The sequence below is a fragment of the Protopterus annectens genome, chromosome 5.part0, assembly GCF_019279795.1.
Source record: "Protopterus annectens isolate FY-2018-M chromosome 5.part0, PAN1.0, whole genome shotgun sequence".
In the NCBI taxonomy this organism is placed as follows: Eukaryota; Metazoa; Chordata; order Ceratodontiformes; family Protopteridae; genus Protopterus; species Protopterus annectens.
Window position 1 is genome coordinate 1,477,750,269 of NC_056735.1, and position 18,315 is coordinate 1,477,768,583.

Sequence of the window (18,315 nt, forward strand, 5' to 3'; positions counted from 1 at the left end):
ATGCTAGGAAAAAAGAAATACAGAGGATCTGAAAGAAAATCAGCTACAAAAGGTGAGGGAAAACATTGACTGGGAAGAATATTGCAGCTATTCAGCAAAAAAACAGTGCAAGCTTCAGATATTTTTCCAGTAACCTAGAGGAAAATACAAGACAACTGCACACAGACCTGGTTAAAATAAATGTACCACTGATGGTGTAGATCAACTCAAATAACAAAAGGCTGGAAAAAATGAAAGAAGCTTTAAACAGATATTCAGATCAGGTACTAAAAATGAAAAAAAATCAGAGCTCGAAATGAAGAAAAGACTGGCTGAATATGAGACTGCTCAAGAAGAGCTGTTTCAAAAAATAACAGAATTAGAGGACAGAGCACGTAGGAAACCCTGAGATTTTCTGCTGAACTAGAGAAGCTGGAAGGAACAGACTGCATTACTTTTATGAAAACACAAATAAACAAATGGACTGGTATTCCACAGCATGAGTTGTTAACTGAAAGGGCAAATCGTGTGTTTGCTCCAACCACGATTATGAGAAAGCAACCTAGACCTTTAATACTAAAGATGCAATCCTACCAGCAGAAGGAGTTGATTCTGACAAAACTGTGGCAGCAGGACAATGTACTAAAAGTGGGAGATAGCAGTGTGTTTATGGAGAATAATTGCTCACTGCACACCAGGCAGAAGAGGAGTAAATTTATTCCACTATTCAGGAAATGTCGAGAAGCACACATGAGATTTAAACTGCTGTAAACAGCAATCTGCAAAATATTTTTTCCTGGAGGGATAAAATCATAGTTTGATACAGTATATGCTAAGGAGGAAATACAAAAGTTTGTCCAAAAAAAAAAAAAATGAGATTTTGCTTCTTGTTCTTCTATTAATAAAGACCCAGAGAGACTATGCCAGTGAAACCTTTTCCAATGTTTCAATGCAAAATGTTTGAGAGAGAAAACAGCACAAGAGCTGGCTAGAAGAATCGAGAGTATGCTGAAAATGAAGCACAGACAGGATTTGGGAGATGAAGATGAACAGGAATAAAACAAGTAACTTGGAAACTGAAAAATGTGGGACTACAAAGCAATAATTATAGGTTCATAGGTAGATACTAGGCTATCTGCCCTAGGGCATTTATAAGCTAGCCAGAGTGTATTTGGCTTCCGCCTCCCTATTAGATTAGCCTACTGTGCCTCTGTAAAGTAGGTCACAGAAGGTACCCTTTTAAGATTAGTTTACTGTGCCTCTGTCTAGCAGGGACACAGGAGAGATCCCAGGGGTGAATTTGCGATTTCCCATCCACGCGTCCAAATTTTGCTTGAAGAGGGTCAGCGAGGGGCTATGTCTAACATGAATTGGGATTCTATTCCAGAGTGAGGGGAGCCTGTGGGAAATGAATCTGTCCCTCCAGCATGTCCTATTTATTTTTGTGCTGAGGTTTAGGTCCCTGGAGCGTGTAGCTCTAAGGGACTTGGATTTTTTGAGGTGGAGCATGTCCATTAATTCTGGGTTTGACATGACTTTGTACGTCAGGCATAGATCACCTCTGAGTAGGCGGTAAGCAACTGAGTAGAGCTGGAGTTTCTTTAGTCGAACTGCATAGGACATCTGTTTGTAGCCCATGATCCTCTTGGTGAGGTACTTTTGGGGTCTCTCCAGTTGCTGCAGGTGTCGGGTAAGGTACATCCCAAAAGGGACATTGTATTCAATTATGGGCCTGATGAGTGATGAGTACAGGGGCACAATGACCTCTCTTGATCTAGATGCGAACCCTTTCGTGATAAGGTGGGCTATATAGAAGGTCTTTCTAACCACTTTGGCAACGTGATTATCAAAGGAGAGATTACTATCTACGTTGGTCCCCAAATCTCTAATTACTTCTTCCGTACTTAATGGATTACCACCTATGTGGTAATTTGTGGGCACCTTGTTTTTCCCAAAGGGGATGACTATGCACTTTTTAGCATTTAGCTTGAGGCCGTGGCTCTGCCACCAAGCATCTGTCTCTGTGAGACCCTTTTGGAGGATGCTTGTGTCAGCTGGAGATTCGATTATGGCCCCCAGTTTGCAGTCATCTGCAAACTTTGTCAGCCATAATCCCCCCATGTTAGCCTGAATCCCAGAGAAGTATATACCAAACAAGAGAAGTCCCAGAACTGAGCCCTGTGGGACGCCACTTGTAACTGGTTTGGATTTGGACATGGCACCTGCGATTCTGACCATGTGGGTTCTATCTCTGAGCCAGTTTGCAACCCATCTTGTGATATAGGGGTTGATATTTAAGCTGGTAAGCTTATTTATGATGCCCGAGTGGGGTATTGTGTCGAAGGCTTTTGCGAGGTCCAGGTAGGCTGTGTGGACTACCTTGCCCTCATCTATGGCTTTGGTAACTGTTTCAAAGAAATCAACTAGGTTTAAGAGGCAAGATCTGCCCTTAACAAAGCCGAATTGGGTAGGGTCCAGTGTCTGGAGGCTCCCAATGTCTTTGTTTATGAGTTCCATGATAATACGCTCCATAGCTTTAAAGACCAGACTAGTCAGGCTTATGGGGCGATAGTTTCCGGGGTCCGTTGTTGCACCACCTTTGTGGAGTGGGACCAATGTAGCTGTACGCCTTTCTTTGGGTACATATCCTGTAGTAAGGCTAAGTTTGAACAGTGACTTAATGTGAGGGTTCAGTTCTTCTTGGAGCTTGTGTAAGACACAGCCTGGGACACCGTCCGGTCCCATAGATGCTGTGTTTTTTGCTTTGGAGAGGGCAGCTTTCACCTGTGCATCTGTGATGTCAGGGAGGTTACATTCAGTTGGGATAGGAGTTTGCTCCTTTGGGGGGAAAGGGGGGAAGAAGTTTGCGCTGAATCTGTCTGCCAGGATGTTGGCTATGTCTGTAGGTTCGGTATATTTTGTACCGTTATGCAACAATTCAGAGCATATCTGGGAGTTTCTGCCCATGTTTCTGACATAACTAAAGAAGGCCTTGTGATTATCTTTAGTGTCTAGGGCAATTTTTCTTTCAAAACTGGCCTTTGATGATTTTATGAGGGATCGAAGTTTCTTGCTAATACTGATCAGAGATGCCTTCCCTTTTTGGGATTTTGCTCTGTCATGTAGTAGTTTCCTCCTTCTGTTGTATAGCTTATTTATGGCCGGGGTCCACCAGACCAGTCTCCTGTTTTTGGAGAAGTGAGTCTTGGTTTTATTTGGGATAGCACGATCCATGCATTCCTGCAGGTGCTCATAGAATGCATTTGTAACGGATTCTGCGGATTGGGCTGTATTATCCTCTGGCCCAGGGGCTTTGAAGGATTCCACCTCAGTCTTGAGAAGTGCAAAGTTGGCTTTTGAGAAATTCTTTACAGTGATTTCCTTGGCTAGGGGTGGGGACGGGATATGGATGTCCAGGGAAATTTGTTTATGGTCTGATCTTACCAATGAGGGTTTACCTCTGGTGTGGAACATAGAGTCCCCATGTTGGTGATGACCAGGTCCAATATGTTATTCCCTCTTGTGGGAGTGGTGACCAGTTGTTCCATTGCATTAGAGTTTATAAATTCAAGGAACCGTTGGGCGAGGGTGTTTGGGCTTGAGTAGTTTTCCCAGTCAATGTTTGGGTAGTTGAAGTCACCCAATAACATAGTGTTTGGAGAGACCTTCATATTCTCCAGTGTTCTCAGGAATGCCAAGTGGGGTTCCTGTAATAGGGAGGATGTTCTGTAGCAGGCTACAAACTGAAAGGCAGTTTTGCCCGCTGTTAGTTGCACATGGATGGTTTCCGATGCTTCGTGCAGTGCCACTAACCTGGAGGTGTAGGTATCTTTGATGAATATAGATACTCCCCCTCCTTTTGTGCTTCAGTCCGAGTTTTCGGGCCGAAACGCATGGTATGAGTTATAACCTGGTAGCGCAGGGGTGCTCTCAGGAGCCTTGAACCAGGTTTCTGTTACTGCACAGACATCGATTTTCTCCATACTGAGGAGAGTCTCGAGTGCGTGCATCTTGAGGTTTAAACTTCTGGCATTGAGTAGCATTACCTTTAGTTTTTTTATCTTTGGGTTGCCTATGGAGGTGGGTTTGTCCTTTGAGCCTTGCCTAAAAAAGGCACTATGGGGGTGGCAAGAGCCTTGGCCAGTATACGAAAGCCTAAGGGTGACAGGTGCAAGCCGTCCCTAGCGAAGCAACGTGGCTTGTCGAGTATGTCATCCCAGGCTGACAGACACTGGATCCCCTTTGAATGACACCAATACTTTAGCCAATTGTTGAAACTGATCATTTTGTCTTTATACTGTGGCATCATTCTTGGTGAGGGCAAGATGCTACTCAAGGTCAGGGACATACCAGCCTGGGCTACATGGTCAGAGAGCTCCTCTATGTCTCTTTTCATGTAGTCCAGGGAGATACGTCTCAGGTCATTCACACCAGCATGGACAATGACGGAGTCATACTTGTACTTGCTTTGGAGTGACCTAAGTGCTTGCGTTATGTGGTGGATCCTGGCACCCAACAGACAGCTTACATGACCTTTTCCTTATTCAGTCTGGTGAGTGGGACGTCAGTGTGCCGGACAATAGAGTCCCCTATAACAATTGTATTTGGTGTGTTGTTTGGCCTTATGGGCTGTGACTGTGAGGCACACTGATTTTGTGAGATATGTGATTTGTGGGTATTGTTGAGGGGTGGCTGTTGCTTGGACATCTGCTTAGGAGGTCTTTGCTGTTTAGGCAGATTTTTATTTAGAGCCTCCATGTATGTTTTTGTGTGTTTATGTGTTGGGTATGCAGATGCAATAGGTCTGTGTGAGACTGGATTTGTGGTGTGGGTGGTTACCTTTTCCTCCTGACTGACTGTGCCAGTCTTGGGTTGAGAGAGCTCTGCCTCCAGTTTGGCTGTGTAACTGCATCTCTCACATGTATTAGAGTTTGTTGGAAGGAGGAGAGGGTTGTCTGTGTACATAAGGCAATTGTAACATTGCCTCAAAATTCCCAGATTCACCAGCTGGACTGGAGAGTAACCTTGAAACTGACCCTTGGACATACCAGATTAGTATAGGGAACTGTTTTTTTACTGATCAGATTAGGGAAGGGAACTGATTTTTCACTTGATCAGGAAGAACCAATCGGGACTCTAATACTTATGAGAAGTCAAGGAGGGTGTAGTGCTTTAGTTAGTTAGTGTTTCCTTATAAGAGCTGAGCAAGTGACAGAACAAGAAAATCTGGAAATATTGGACTTTGTTAAACTTGTAGGGGACTACAAAGCACTTGCCTTACTTCATGTCATTAATGTTCAAAAAATACTTAGGACAGGGTAAGAGGAGGGCAAAGGTTAACTGTAGGAAAAACAATTTTTTTTCTTAATAGTAATATTTTTATAGTGTATGATTTTCTTTGCATACTATAAAGTTTTCTCAGTTATTTTAAGTATAATGAGTTTGCTAATATAAACAGGTGCTCCTGTTTTTTTTCTTTCTCCCTATTTTCTCTTTCTCCTTGTTCGCTTTTAGGAAATATAGGCAATGCAATGTACAAAACAAAAGTCTGGTCAAAAGAGCATGACATAAGAAAAATTGATGTACTTTTTCTCATTCTTGCACAGGGGAATGACTGAATTAAGACTCTTAGTCTGATCTAGTAGTGAAAAAGAACATTTAATTTTTTAAAGCTTTTTACTAGCAACTTTGTATCTGGTCTTCATGTCTCCATGGAGACAATCTGATAAAAAGAAGTGGCTAGGAAATTATGTTTTCTGAAAGCATTCAAGTGTTTTCCCAGCTGGGAGGACTATAAAGGTACGACAAAACCAGACAGCACTTAGTAGAAGCACAGGCTGTACCATGCATCTTAATGTCTTAGCATGGATAACTTTTATTTTACACTAACTCAAGTCTGTGAGTGTGGCTATCAGTTTGGGACACTTGTTCCTAGTAGGAGGGTAAAACGTCAGAATTTGAAGATGTACATAGTTATTTGGGTCAGTATTAAGTTAGTAAAGTCAGAACAAACCTCTGAACCGATAAAGGAACCAAAGTAGCAAACAGCAAAATAGTGAAGAAAAAGGCAAACCGGTTCCAACACAGCACTCTTTAATAGCAACACAACACGGTCAAAGCTTTCACGGATTACATCTGCTTCCTCAGACCAAAATATTAAAACTCAAGTCACATCTTTAAACATTCTAGCAGCCAATGAGGCACACTAATCACTGAACCAATTTAACACATTCATTGCCTTGTCTAAGCAGTGAAGAAACTAACATCAGTGTGTAAATCAGCAACACTATAAAACATACATTGCAGCTCAAAAATTGCTAAGTACATAATTAAAACTGACTCTGATCTATCACATAAACATAAATATAAATTCTAAAATGTATCAACATTTAAATATACTAATATATATATATATATATATATATATATATATATATATATATATACATACATATGATAAAATCTGTCTAAAAATATGTACATAAAACTGGTCAATCTTGTGGACATATAAAGTCATTGACCAAGTAGTACCAGGCTTATGTCCTTGGTTTCTTATATATATCTTTGCTATGTTTTTTATTTTATATGTCCACAAGACTGACCAGTTTTATATACATATTTTTAGACAGATTTTATCATATTTTATATATATATATATATATATATATATATATATATATATATGTATGCATTTTTTTATATATATATTTTAGTATATTTGAATGTTGATACATTTTAGAATTTATGTTTATGTGATAGACCAGAGTCAGTTTTAATTATGTACTTAGCAATTTTTAAGCTGCAATGTATGTTTTACAGTGTTGCTGATTTACACACTGATGTTAGTTTCTTCACTACTTAGACAAGGCAATGAATATGTTAAATTGGTTCAGTGATTAGTGTGCCTCATTGGCTGCTAGAATGTTTAAAGATGTGACTTGAGTTTTAATATTTTGGTCTGAGGAAGCAGATGTAATCCGTGAAAGCACTTACCTTGTTGTGTTGCTATTAAAAAGTGCTGCGTTGGAACCAGTTTGCCTTTTTCTTCAGTATTAAGTTAATAGGTTTTAGTAGGTTTTACAAAGTTATTGGCGGTAGGTTTTTTGAGGGCTTTCAATAAAACAAAAAGTTTTGTAAGATGTGACATAGGGTCAAAAGGAAATGACAAGAAACAAATGTATAAAAGATCAACCTGCCAAACAGTGCATGCATGTAACCCAAAAGCTGAAACTAAACACTTAACAAAAAAGCTGTTACACATACAAAGTGGGAGTAATAACTTTTTGATAAAATGTTTTCTGCAATGTCTTTAAATGTTAATGGTTTCACAGATAAATACAAAAAAGAAAGAGAAGTGAACAATATTAAAAAATGTAAAGTGGAAATAGCTATGCTATAGGAGACACACCCAGAAATAACTAAACACTTGAATTTAATAAAGAAAGGTTTTCATAGGTTCATAGGCTGGTACTAGGCTATCGGCCCTAGGGCCTATACAAGCCTAGTCATAACAATTCCCTGGCTGTTTCTTCCCACAATATTTACTTCCCTGGACCCCTGTCTGGCAGGGCGACTGACATGATTCCCGGGGTGAATTTCCTATCTCCCATCCAATCATCAATGTTCCTTTTGAAGAGTGCCAAGGAGGTGCTCTGCTTGACATGTATGGGCAGTCTATTCCACAGTATGGGGAGTCTCTGGGTCAGGTCAGGGCCATGATACTTTAAAAAACATTTAATAATTTTTGCATCATGAAACAGATTTGAGAGGGGGTGATTTTAAAAATTTTTTAGAACAGAGAGAAACCAGATGGCAAATCCGCTTAAGGGCAGACCAGAAACCTGGGTTAAATGATGCAATAAATATTAAATGTTTTTTAAAGTATCATAGAATATATGTTAAAAATAAGGGAGACCTAGAGTAGTAACCTTTCAGTGGATATTTTGTTATACTCCCCCCCTTTTCTACACACACAACACATTTCTTTTATATGGTATGTGTTTTTGAAACAATGCATTTATTTTTTAAGTATATATGTGATTTAACAGATGCATTTACAAATGAGTTCAAGTGAATTTTATATGATAATTAATTAATGAGGCAAATTGTTTGACTGTGATATATAAGTAGAAATGTCTTAAGTTTGTTTTATTTCTTATGAAGTATTTGACAAAAGCGGTGATTAAAGGATTTATACGTTAAAAGCTGTGATTTATTCCTTGTTCCTGGACTGTGGTTTTACTTTTTTAGTGAAGTGGTTGCACCTTCTTGTTACTTATTTGTGAGTTTTTGTGCTACCATGGCTGGGTCACAAGGAGATTCCTTGATGGATTTAAGTGTATACAGCATTCCTGGTACTTCCGAGCCTAATGTAACACAACTGCTACTGAAAACTTTGGGAGACATACAAAGGTCTTTACAGTTGTTGGTAAAAGAACAGTCGAAGAGCGACTTGGTTTGTCTTGGGTCGGATGATGATGCAGAGACTTTAACAGAAGTTAAAACCAAAGGTTCCAGCAGTTTGGTGATGAAAAACAAAGGTATGTCAGAAGACAGGGCTGAAAAGCCATCTTTAACTTATGCCAACATTGCAGCAGTTCTAGATAATAGTGCTGACCTTTTTACCAACACTAAGCGGTCAATAGATCCAGACGAAATGACTGTATACAGAGAACAATGTGAAAATTTAAACAAACTGCTTAAAAAATACAAAAGTATGGATATTGAAAACAAATACTTTGCCAAGTGTATTGAACTGGGCATAGTGTCTAAGGGCCTGAGATTTTTTAAATGTCCAAAGATAGTCCCTGACAAAGACCCATTTTTTGTTAAACTAACAGAATTTTTCAATAATGCCGGCACTGATTTTTTAACTGCTCATAGAACATAACCGGGGCAATATGAGGGACTTAAAGGAAGAAATTGTAAAGGTAGAGCAGCTCATTGAAAGCAAGTTCAAGTTTGTTTTCAGTGAGAGAACTGAACATACTCTGCTTCTGGATGATGTAGAGCAGCATGAACGAATCTTGATCCAAAGGAAGAATAACAAGTTAGATCGAGATTTAGCATCATATAATATGGGTACAGCTTATGCAACCTTTACTAATTTCAGAAAGAAAAAAATTTCCTTTTGGTGTTCCTAAACAACAAGGATCAGGGGCAGTCGATCTTAAGACCAGACAGAGAAGCAAGTCGACTCGAGCAACGGAAGTGACATACTCCTTTGTAGGAACTACAATGGGGCTTCGAGAGACAGTGCTTCTGAACAGGAGACAACAAATATAATGAACAATGTTCCAAACAACAACTGTCCGAATTTCAATATGTCTGAAAAAGAACTGGGAGCTAAATCTAAAGTTTTTTTAGCACCAGAGAAAGCACAGCGATTGCTGAAAGTGTAGCCGATGATGACCCAGAAGAAAGGGAGGTTGGCTTCAGATTCATCAATGGACAACGACTGAATGAAAGCATGCTAGAAAATTACATTTTAAATTTATCTAGTGTTCAGCTGAAAGACGAGCATATTCAGCTATTAAAACTAGGTTTGAATTTTGTACCTGCTAAAAGGGCTGAAATTACAGACACCATTTTGTCTCTGAAAAAACATACTAGAAAACTGAATCTCAGTTACATTTTATAAAATGTTACATGTTGTGATTCATTGTTTGTAAAACCTTCATGTTACAATCCAGCATTGTTACACACTTTGAAAGTGTTCGAAGTTTCATGTGAAAATGAACTGAGGGAACTATTACATAATAATGTCAACACAAGGTGGGGATCATGACAATTTAGACCCCAGGATGAAGTCAGCCATGAAAGAATTATCCAACAATAAAGAGCTTAGAATCATGAAAAGTGATAAAGGGGGAATGCTGGTGGTCATGGATCAAAGTAAATACATCAAGAAAATGTAAAGTATGTTACACAACATTGACGAGTATAGGAAAGTTAATGTTCAGGATATTTTCAAATGTTATAGATTTATTTCTATGTTTTTGTATGACAACCTCATGAATGATGAATTAGATCAGACCATGTACAATTTTTGTAATACTGAAAATCTGAGAATAGGTGTTATAGTTGGCATTCCTAAAACACACAAAAGTTTAAATGACCCACCATTTAGACCCATCATGTCAGCACCTAATTATGTTACAGAGGGTACTTCCCTATACATCTATCCCACACGACTCTGGCAATGAGTTCGTCTGAGCCTATTTGAATCATAGCACTAATATATCCAGTTCTAGTATTCATTTTTATTGTGAACTGTTCAATGTACTTTTAGACAACCATTATTTTTTGTTTAATGGACAATATTATAAACAAATAAGAGGGGTAGTGATGGGTACGTCGCCCCCTCTTTTGCTAACATTGTCATGGGACGGTGGGAACATGCTGTGTTAAAATCATTCCGTATGAAATATAACATTTTGTATTACAAAAGGTTCATAGATAATTTAGTTTTTATTATAGAAGGAAATATCGCTATGGTTGAATTGTTTGTTAGTGAATTAAATGAAGCATCTGATTTTTTAAAATTTGTTAAAGGTTGTATAGGTGGATGTGTAAATTACTTAGACGTCAGTCTTGAATGGGATGACTTGAATAAGAAATTTACAAGCAGAATATTCAGGAATAGTTATTTACATTCCTCGAGTTTACACCCAAAATTTGTTAAAAATAACATACCAAAAGGACAGTTTATTAGAGCCAGTAGGATGACCAGTGAGGATCACCTACTGGAAAGAGAATTTGAATTCATCATAAATCTGTTCCTTCATAGAGGGTATGATGAAAGTTTTTTGAGAGATGAAGCTAAGAAAGTATGGGAGAAGAGGGTTAATTTTTATCCACCTATTTTAGTAAGACAAGGAGTTCTGAGTTCCAAATGACCAACAACAAAGATCTTGGACTAGCACAATTAAGTTTTGATATGCAAATGACAGTAGACAACATTAATATTCATAATATTATAGAGAAAAATTGGAAAATTGTCCAAGGGAATCAAGAACTAACAAAAGCCGTAGGATACAAACCTAGGTTTGTATATAGAAAAGATTACAATTTGAAGGCCTTGTTTGAAAAAGGTAGAGACACTAGATCCTTGGTAATTCCTTTTAGTAGAAAACCGAATGGTATGTATAAATGTCAGGATTGTAACATGTGTAGATATATTTCAGAAGGACCATATGTAGAGTTTCCACATCTCCCCTATACCATTGGGGTGCCAGGTGTATTTAACTGCAAGACACAAGGAGTAGTTTATGTGGCTATATGTAATAAATGCCAACATTTTTATGTTGGCATGACCACTAGACACCTTAACACTAGAATCAGGGAACATGTATATAGTATAAAAAAGTGTGACAACAAAAATGCTTTATATAAGCATAGTCAAGACTGTTGTGGCTTCAGTAAGTTTTTATTTATAGTTTTAGAAAAAGGTAAAACAGATTTGAGAGGGGGAAATTTTAAAATTTTTTTAGAACAGAGAGAAACTAAATGGCAAATCTGCTTAAGGGCAGACCAGAAACCTGGGTTAAATGATGCAATAAATATTAAATGTTTTTTAAGTATTGTAGAATATATGTTAAAAAGAAGGGAGACAGAGTAGTAACCTTTCAGTGGATATTTTGTTATACTCCCCTTTCTACACATACAGCACATTTCTTTTATATGGTATGTGTTTTTGTAACAATGCATTTATTTTTTAAGTATATATGTGATTTAACAGATGCATTTACAAATGAGTTGAAGTGAATTTTATATGATAATTAATTAATGAGGCAAATTGTTTAATTGACTGTGATATATAAGTAGAAATGTCTTAAGTTTGTTTTATTTCTGATGAAGTCTTTGACGAAAGCGGCGATTAAAGGATTTATACGCTAAAAGCTGTGATTTATTCCTTGTTCCTGGACTGTGGTTTTACTTTTTTAGTGAACTGGTTGCACCTTCTTGTTACTTGGTATCTAAGGAAATTATTTTTCTGAGCTATGAAACAGAATCGGAATTGTCTAGATATTAAGGCCTTGCTGAGTCTAATTATGGTGGCTGCCAAAAAAGCAATTACTAGAAAATGGAAATCAAAGTCTAAACCAACTGTACTAGAACTAGTCAATGCATTAACATAGATAAAATAACTGAAATTGGCATCTTTAGAAAAGGGTAGGTGCAAATTACATACGAAAACATGGGAACTGTTGGAACAAAACATAGAGGGGAGAAATGGGGTTTAAAAGAAGGCAGGATTTGAATGTGCTATGTAATGCTTGATTAAATTATTAGGTAGATTATAAATGATGTTTAATGTTTGCAACTAAAATTTTGTTAATAGGCTTTGTGATGTATAATGCTTGCAACTAAGATTATGTCAATATGGTTTGTTTTCATTTATATAAATGTATGACTGCCTATGTTATAAGTGATAATCTAATAAAGATGATTCTTGTTAAAAAAATGGCTTTAGAGATCCATGAAGAAATGGCTTGTTCAGAAACAGCCAAACCTACAGATCTGGGATGAAAAGAAACAAATAGCTGCTCAGACTTGTGAATGGCCTTAGTCTTATTCAAATAATATCTGAGCTGCCTATGCAAATCTAAAGTTTGAAGAACCTTCTCACTAGAAGACTGCTGAGAAGGAAAAAAGGAGGGCAAATCAATAGACTGATTAAGAGGCAATTCATTAACCACCTTGGGTATAAAATAAAAGATTAGTACAAACATACACCCTGTCCCTATGAAAAACTAAAAAAGGAGGAAGTTTAGTTACACTCTTGGCTGAAGTAAGGGCCAAAAGAAGAAACGTATTCCAAGTATACTGCTGTAAGGAAGCTGAAGTTGCAGCTCAGAAGCAGTCTTTCTCAATTTTTCAAAAACAAATTTAAGGTCCCAGGAAGGTAAAATATGTTTCCTGGGTAGCCTGATATGAAGGATGCCTTTAAGAAATTGCTTGAGCTCAAACCTAGAGGCCAGAGGAGGAGTTATTGGCAGACAAGCAGAAATAGTTGAAAGGTGGGCTTTAACTGAAGAATATGCCAACCTAGCATGGAGCAATTCACACAAATAAGAGAAAGAACCAGAGGGATCTCCACAGAAAGTGGATCCTGGTTACGAGCAAGGCACCAAACAGAAAATCTCTTCCATTTAGACATATAGAATTTCCTGGTAGAGGGTTTCCTGGCCTCTTGCAGAACACTAAGCACATCCTCAGAAAAAAGTCCCTAAAAGGGATCACAACCTTATCACCCACAAAGTCAGTTGAAGAGTGGACAAGTGAGGATGGATGAGAGACCCCCTTGTCCTGTGTGAATAGGTCCACCTTGTGGGGTAACTTGTGGTGATTGCCCTTGGCTAGGTGCAGAAGAAAACGGGACCAATGTTGTCTGGGCCAAAAAGGAGTCACCAAGAAGATTTTGAGAGAATATTGCTCTATCTTGAGCAGGGCCATCGGAATGAGAGGAAGGGGAGGGAAAGCATAGAGAAACACCCCTTTCCAAGAAAAACACAGGGTCTAAAGAGATGACATCCAAAGGAAAGTGATCTTCAGGAAGGTGGTGAGCTGAGAGAGGTCCAGAATGGGTCTCCATGTGCCTTTCTTCTTGGGAACCAAAATCTTTCTGGAATAAAACCCCTTCCCTTCCTGAGAAAGGGACACAGCTTGAATGGTACCTTGAGACAGAAGGTCCTGACGTAGTTCTGGAAAGAAAGAAAGCTGTTCCTGAGGAGGTTGAGGGATTCCCAGAAGGGATTTCCACACATGAAGTATCCCTCACAGATGATGGACAGAAGTGAAGAGCCTTGTATAATCCTAAACCAACTGAGAAGGGACGGTGAAATATGTAGAGATAAAGGAACCTGACTTAGGAAAGGGGGAAACAAACAGTCAGACAGAACCAGGCTTGTCTTGAAAAGGAGGTTTCTGAGAAGTGGGAGTTAGAGTACACTTAGCAGGAGGAACACTCCTAGAACCCTTCTAACCTTTGGGAGGAAGATGTGGTCTGTGGACAAAAGCAGATTTATAGGGATAATCTCTGGAACTTAGGAATAGGAGAAACAAAAATATCTTTCAATTCCTGGAAGGCCTTACCTTTATCATGCAGAGACTTAAAAAGCTCAGCAGCTACAGAACCAAAGAGGTTCCAATTATTAATAGCAGCATCCAACAGTTTAGCCTTAATATCATCAGGCAAAGGCTAGAGGTGAAGCCAAGTGTAATGCCTCAAAACAGATCCAAAAGCAGCAGCTCTAGAGGAAGCATCAGCTGCATCATAACTACATTTAACAGAGTGCCGGGCTATTTGAGAAGTGGAGTCCAATAAAGAAAGGGCCAAGACCTTCCTTTCAGAATGTGGAAGGTCAGAGATCGCATGAGAGGCCTGAGAAAGAAAGGCTAAAATATACCTGGTGTGACGATATCAGGTATTGGCAGCTATGCCAGAAGTACGGCAGTGGATATGTACAATATGCCAGCACAGCTAGCTGGAATTTTGTAAAGAATTATAGGTCATTCGTATATCAAACTGATTTCTACAGATGCTTGTTTTGAAAAATTTATTTGTAAAGCTACTTGTGTTAAAAATGTACCAATAGTGTGCCCTGGTGGACAGAAAAAATATACATCCACTGTTGTAACTGTTTAAATGTATATGTTTTAAAGGAGGATATTAGAAGAGAAGAGGTTAATCTCAATCCACCTGACTTTGGAAAATAGTAAGAAATTAAATTACAGGGTCTAGGCCAAGAGGACATTATCTTACAGTTCTCAATGCATCCAGAGAAAAAAAGTCTACACTAGGAAGCTTTCTGCACTGTCATTGGATTGAACTAATTGCTACTCTGGAAGGGTGGCGGTTTGAAATTGTTTTATGACTTCCAGGAGCTGCAGCAGATCTGACTGAATTCTTGTGTTTATTGTAAATAGATATTTAGCATTTTCATGTTTGTTTATTATTATTGTTAAATATATCTAAACGTTTCATTGTGGCTGGTCCTTTAGAGAATATTTTAACCTTTGAGAGCACTTACATCTATTGGTGACACTGTAGCCACTCCGGTAAGCTTGGTTGTTTGGTCAAAATTACCATTTGTATTAATATTAATTTCACTCAGTATAATTGGACACCCTTGCAAGAGCCTTAGAGTAGCTGGCTTTGGGGTGTCTGGTGACAGTGTAACTACCTTATAGTCTGGGCAGAAGGGGGCACAGCTGGTAAATCTGTGCCAGCCTTTCCCAGCTGTGTGTGTGTGTGCGCGCGCACGTGTGCGTGCATGTGTGCGTGTGTGTCAGCTACTTGGCGCAGGGACATGAAGCACTGGCTTCAAAGACAGGGTGCTAGAGGACTTGGCTTGGACACTTGACTGAGGACTTAACTCTATAGCTGTGCCAGTGTGGAGCCTAATTGGGGACCTGGGGTACGAGAGAGAGAGAGAGAAAAACCCAGACCCCGGTCTGTGTGTGTTCCCTGTGTGCTCTTGGGGGACGTTGTGCTTGACGCAGACAGCTGCATCTGGAAATACTGGGTGTATCCATTCTTGTTCCAAGTGAACATCCCTCTCCAGTGTCAGTGGTGAGGATTCAGGCTCCTTGATTACTGGCCCAGAGTGGGGACATCACACCTAGTCATATGGGTCTGGTAATTAATAGCTCAAAAAAGCCAAGGTGGCAGCAGTATACACTTTCTTAACTAGCTGTTCCATGGCTCTACTGTCCCAGTCAGAAGGAAGCTGCGTAGTAGAAGGCAAAAACTTAGAATGTTTGTCACAAAAAAGACCAACATCACAGAAGGGTCACCAGATGGACAATTATAGAGATACTTACACTCATCAGGCAACTTGTAAAATCTGTCAGATTTTTTTAGGGGCTGGAGGCTGAAAATCAAGGGCCATAGAAGCCGCTGAAAAGGGATCTAAACAGGGAAGCCAAGACAGAAGGAACAACAGAGGGCTTAGAGGACTGGAGGAACTCACAATACCTTTTCTGAATGTCAGAAACCTAAGAACAGGCCTATTGAAAGAATTCCATCATACAAGAAACAGTATCGCCAAAAGAGAGTTCTTCAAAGGGAAATCTGGCTAACAGAATCTTCTTCCTTACAGCCATAATCCAAAAATCAGGGATCTGAGAGAAATATGCCAAAGAATCTTCCCAAGAATCCAATTCCTCTGCTCTCTGGGCCTCTTGAGCAGGGTAGAGGACCAAGGGGGAGCAGGGACAGAAGCTCCTCGAGGAGGCTTCAAGGCCATTAGTGCATTAAATAACCCCTGGAGAAAATCCTGCCATTATCTCTGGTGATCCTTATAAGCAGGGGAAATATGCTTGTTTTTTTTTTTTCTTCTTTTGAGGGATGTCTGCCCTAAATACCTTACGAGGTTCAGACTCTTGCCCACACTAACCTAACATAGTAGGAATCTCCCCCCAAACAAGAATCTTTGGAATCCTCCTCGGTCCCTCTGAAATAATCATCTGAGGATCCCTATCAACATCTATAACAGATGTCTGCAGAGCTTCTGAGGATGTGCAAGAAGCTGGATCCATGTTGGCCTCTGATATGACTGCAGCAGAGGAATCTGATGGAACAACAAGGCATTCTGCCAGGCTTTCACCATCCTTGAGACAGATGTCCAGGAGACGCAGGACAGCAGCCGTGACAGACCTAACTCTTTTGGCCTTCTTGTTGGCAGGCGGCTGACCTTCGGAATAGGAAAATTCCGCTATACCACCCTGCGCCAACAATTTAAGATGTTGCTTCTCCAGGTAAATAGACAAGGAGGAGAGATGACTATGTAGGGTCTTACAAACACTGAGCAAACAGAACACTTCTCATGGTTGTGAGAAGAACCCAAACAAAACAGACACTGTTCAGGACAATCCTTATAGGGAATCTGCCTCCCTCACTGACATTTTTCCTTACTGGACAACATGTAAACTCAAAACCTAAAAAATTAAGAAAAGATAAGAGTAAAACCCCAACACAGTACTTATCTGAATATGGATGTTGGACAAACTCTTGGCTAGGCTTGTAAGGGCCCCAGGGCCATTAGCCTAGTAACCTCCTATGATCCTATAGATTGGTAACCAGCACAGAGGGAGGAGCGTTTAGACCAACGATCAAAGAAGGCATTTGGACTGGCAGTAAAAAGTTCTAAGGTATTTACACCTGTACATTACCTTTATGCCCTAAGCCTTGAGCAGGAAGGATACAAGTAAAGTATGCTAGCTATTAAAATCTAAGCCTTTGGTACACTGACTGAACGTTTGGCTACCCTGAGCAGGGAATCCCTTTAATAAAGAATACTGCAACAGTGACACGGAAGGACATCATATGTTATTTCTTTCTCCGTTTTGAAAGAGTGATTTTTCACCACACTGACATTATATTAGAAATCCAAAACATTTGGAAAAATTAAAAATCTGCTGCAGCTTATCAAACACTGAGGGGAAGTGACAGACTAGGTGTGTCAAATCAAGCACTCAACTGCAGTCAAAAGTCTAATATTTTTTATAATGGGGACTACTTTCTTTCTCAGATTATTACAAGTGCACCTGATTGTTTTCACTACAGCCTACATTTAAAACATTTTATAATGTACTTTTTCATACGTAATACACTAAAACACAGAAACAAAAAGATAAGCATTAATATAAAAGTTGCATGTACTGCTAATAGTGAATACCTGACAAAGACGAAGGCAACTTGAATTCAAATAGCGGATCTGGTGTCTGCTGGAGCTTACAAACTGGGAGGAGAGGAATGATGTGGCTCAGCCTGACTTCTGCCTTTGGATGGAAGCACTGAGAGGCATCTCCTGTATGGATGTATCCCCAGTGAATACCAGGGATTGCATGGGAGAGTTGCTGTCTGTAAGGGAGTGAGGCAAGGCTTTTGATTACATCACACTGATATACACATACATCAAGCCAGACCACTGCAACCTTAAACTGGATACTACAAGCATAAGTAATGGAAATAACTGAGTCACAGGGCTCTTGCTGTGGAAATGCAAGTTTTCTTTGATTGACTGGGAAGGATGGACTTGACTGGTGGTCAGTAAGAGAACCAGGAAAAAATGGAGCAAAAACAAACATAACCAGGGAAAGCACAGGTCCAACTGACAGGGCATCTCTACATATAAAGTGCAACATCTAATGTAATAAAAAATCTGCTTTACCTAACCTCAGATGGTCCTTCATTTTAAATGACAACAATCATCTATCACCAAAGAATCTTTACAGATTAAGGCAGTACAACACACAACTACAGCAAATGATGAAACATTCACATATGAAATTTGGGAATGCAAACCAATCATTTCACGTGCTCTCAAT

General features: G+C 39.3%; 1 protein-coding gene across 2 annotated transcripts in view; it reads right to left on the bottom strand.

The window, feature by feature from the left end:
• The window catches only part of FARP1 (FERM, ARH/RhoGEF and pleckstrin domain protein 1), a 2,534,157-nt gene that overhangs the window by 1,246,785 nt on the left and 1,269,057 nt on the right, over positions 1-18,315 (bottom strand). The window lies entirely within an intron of this gene.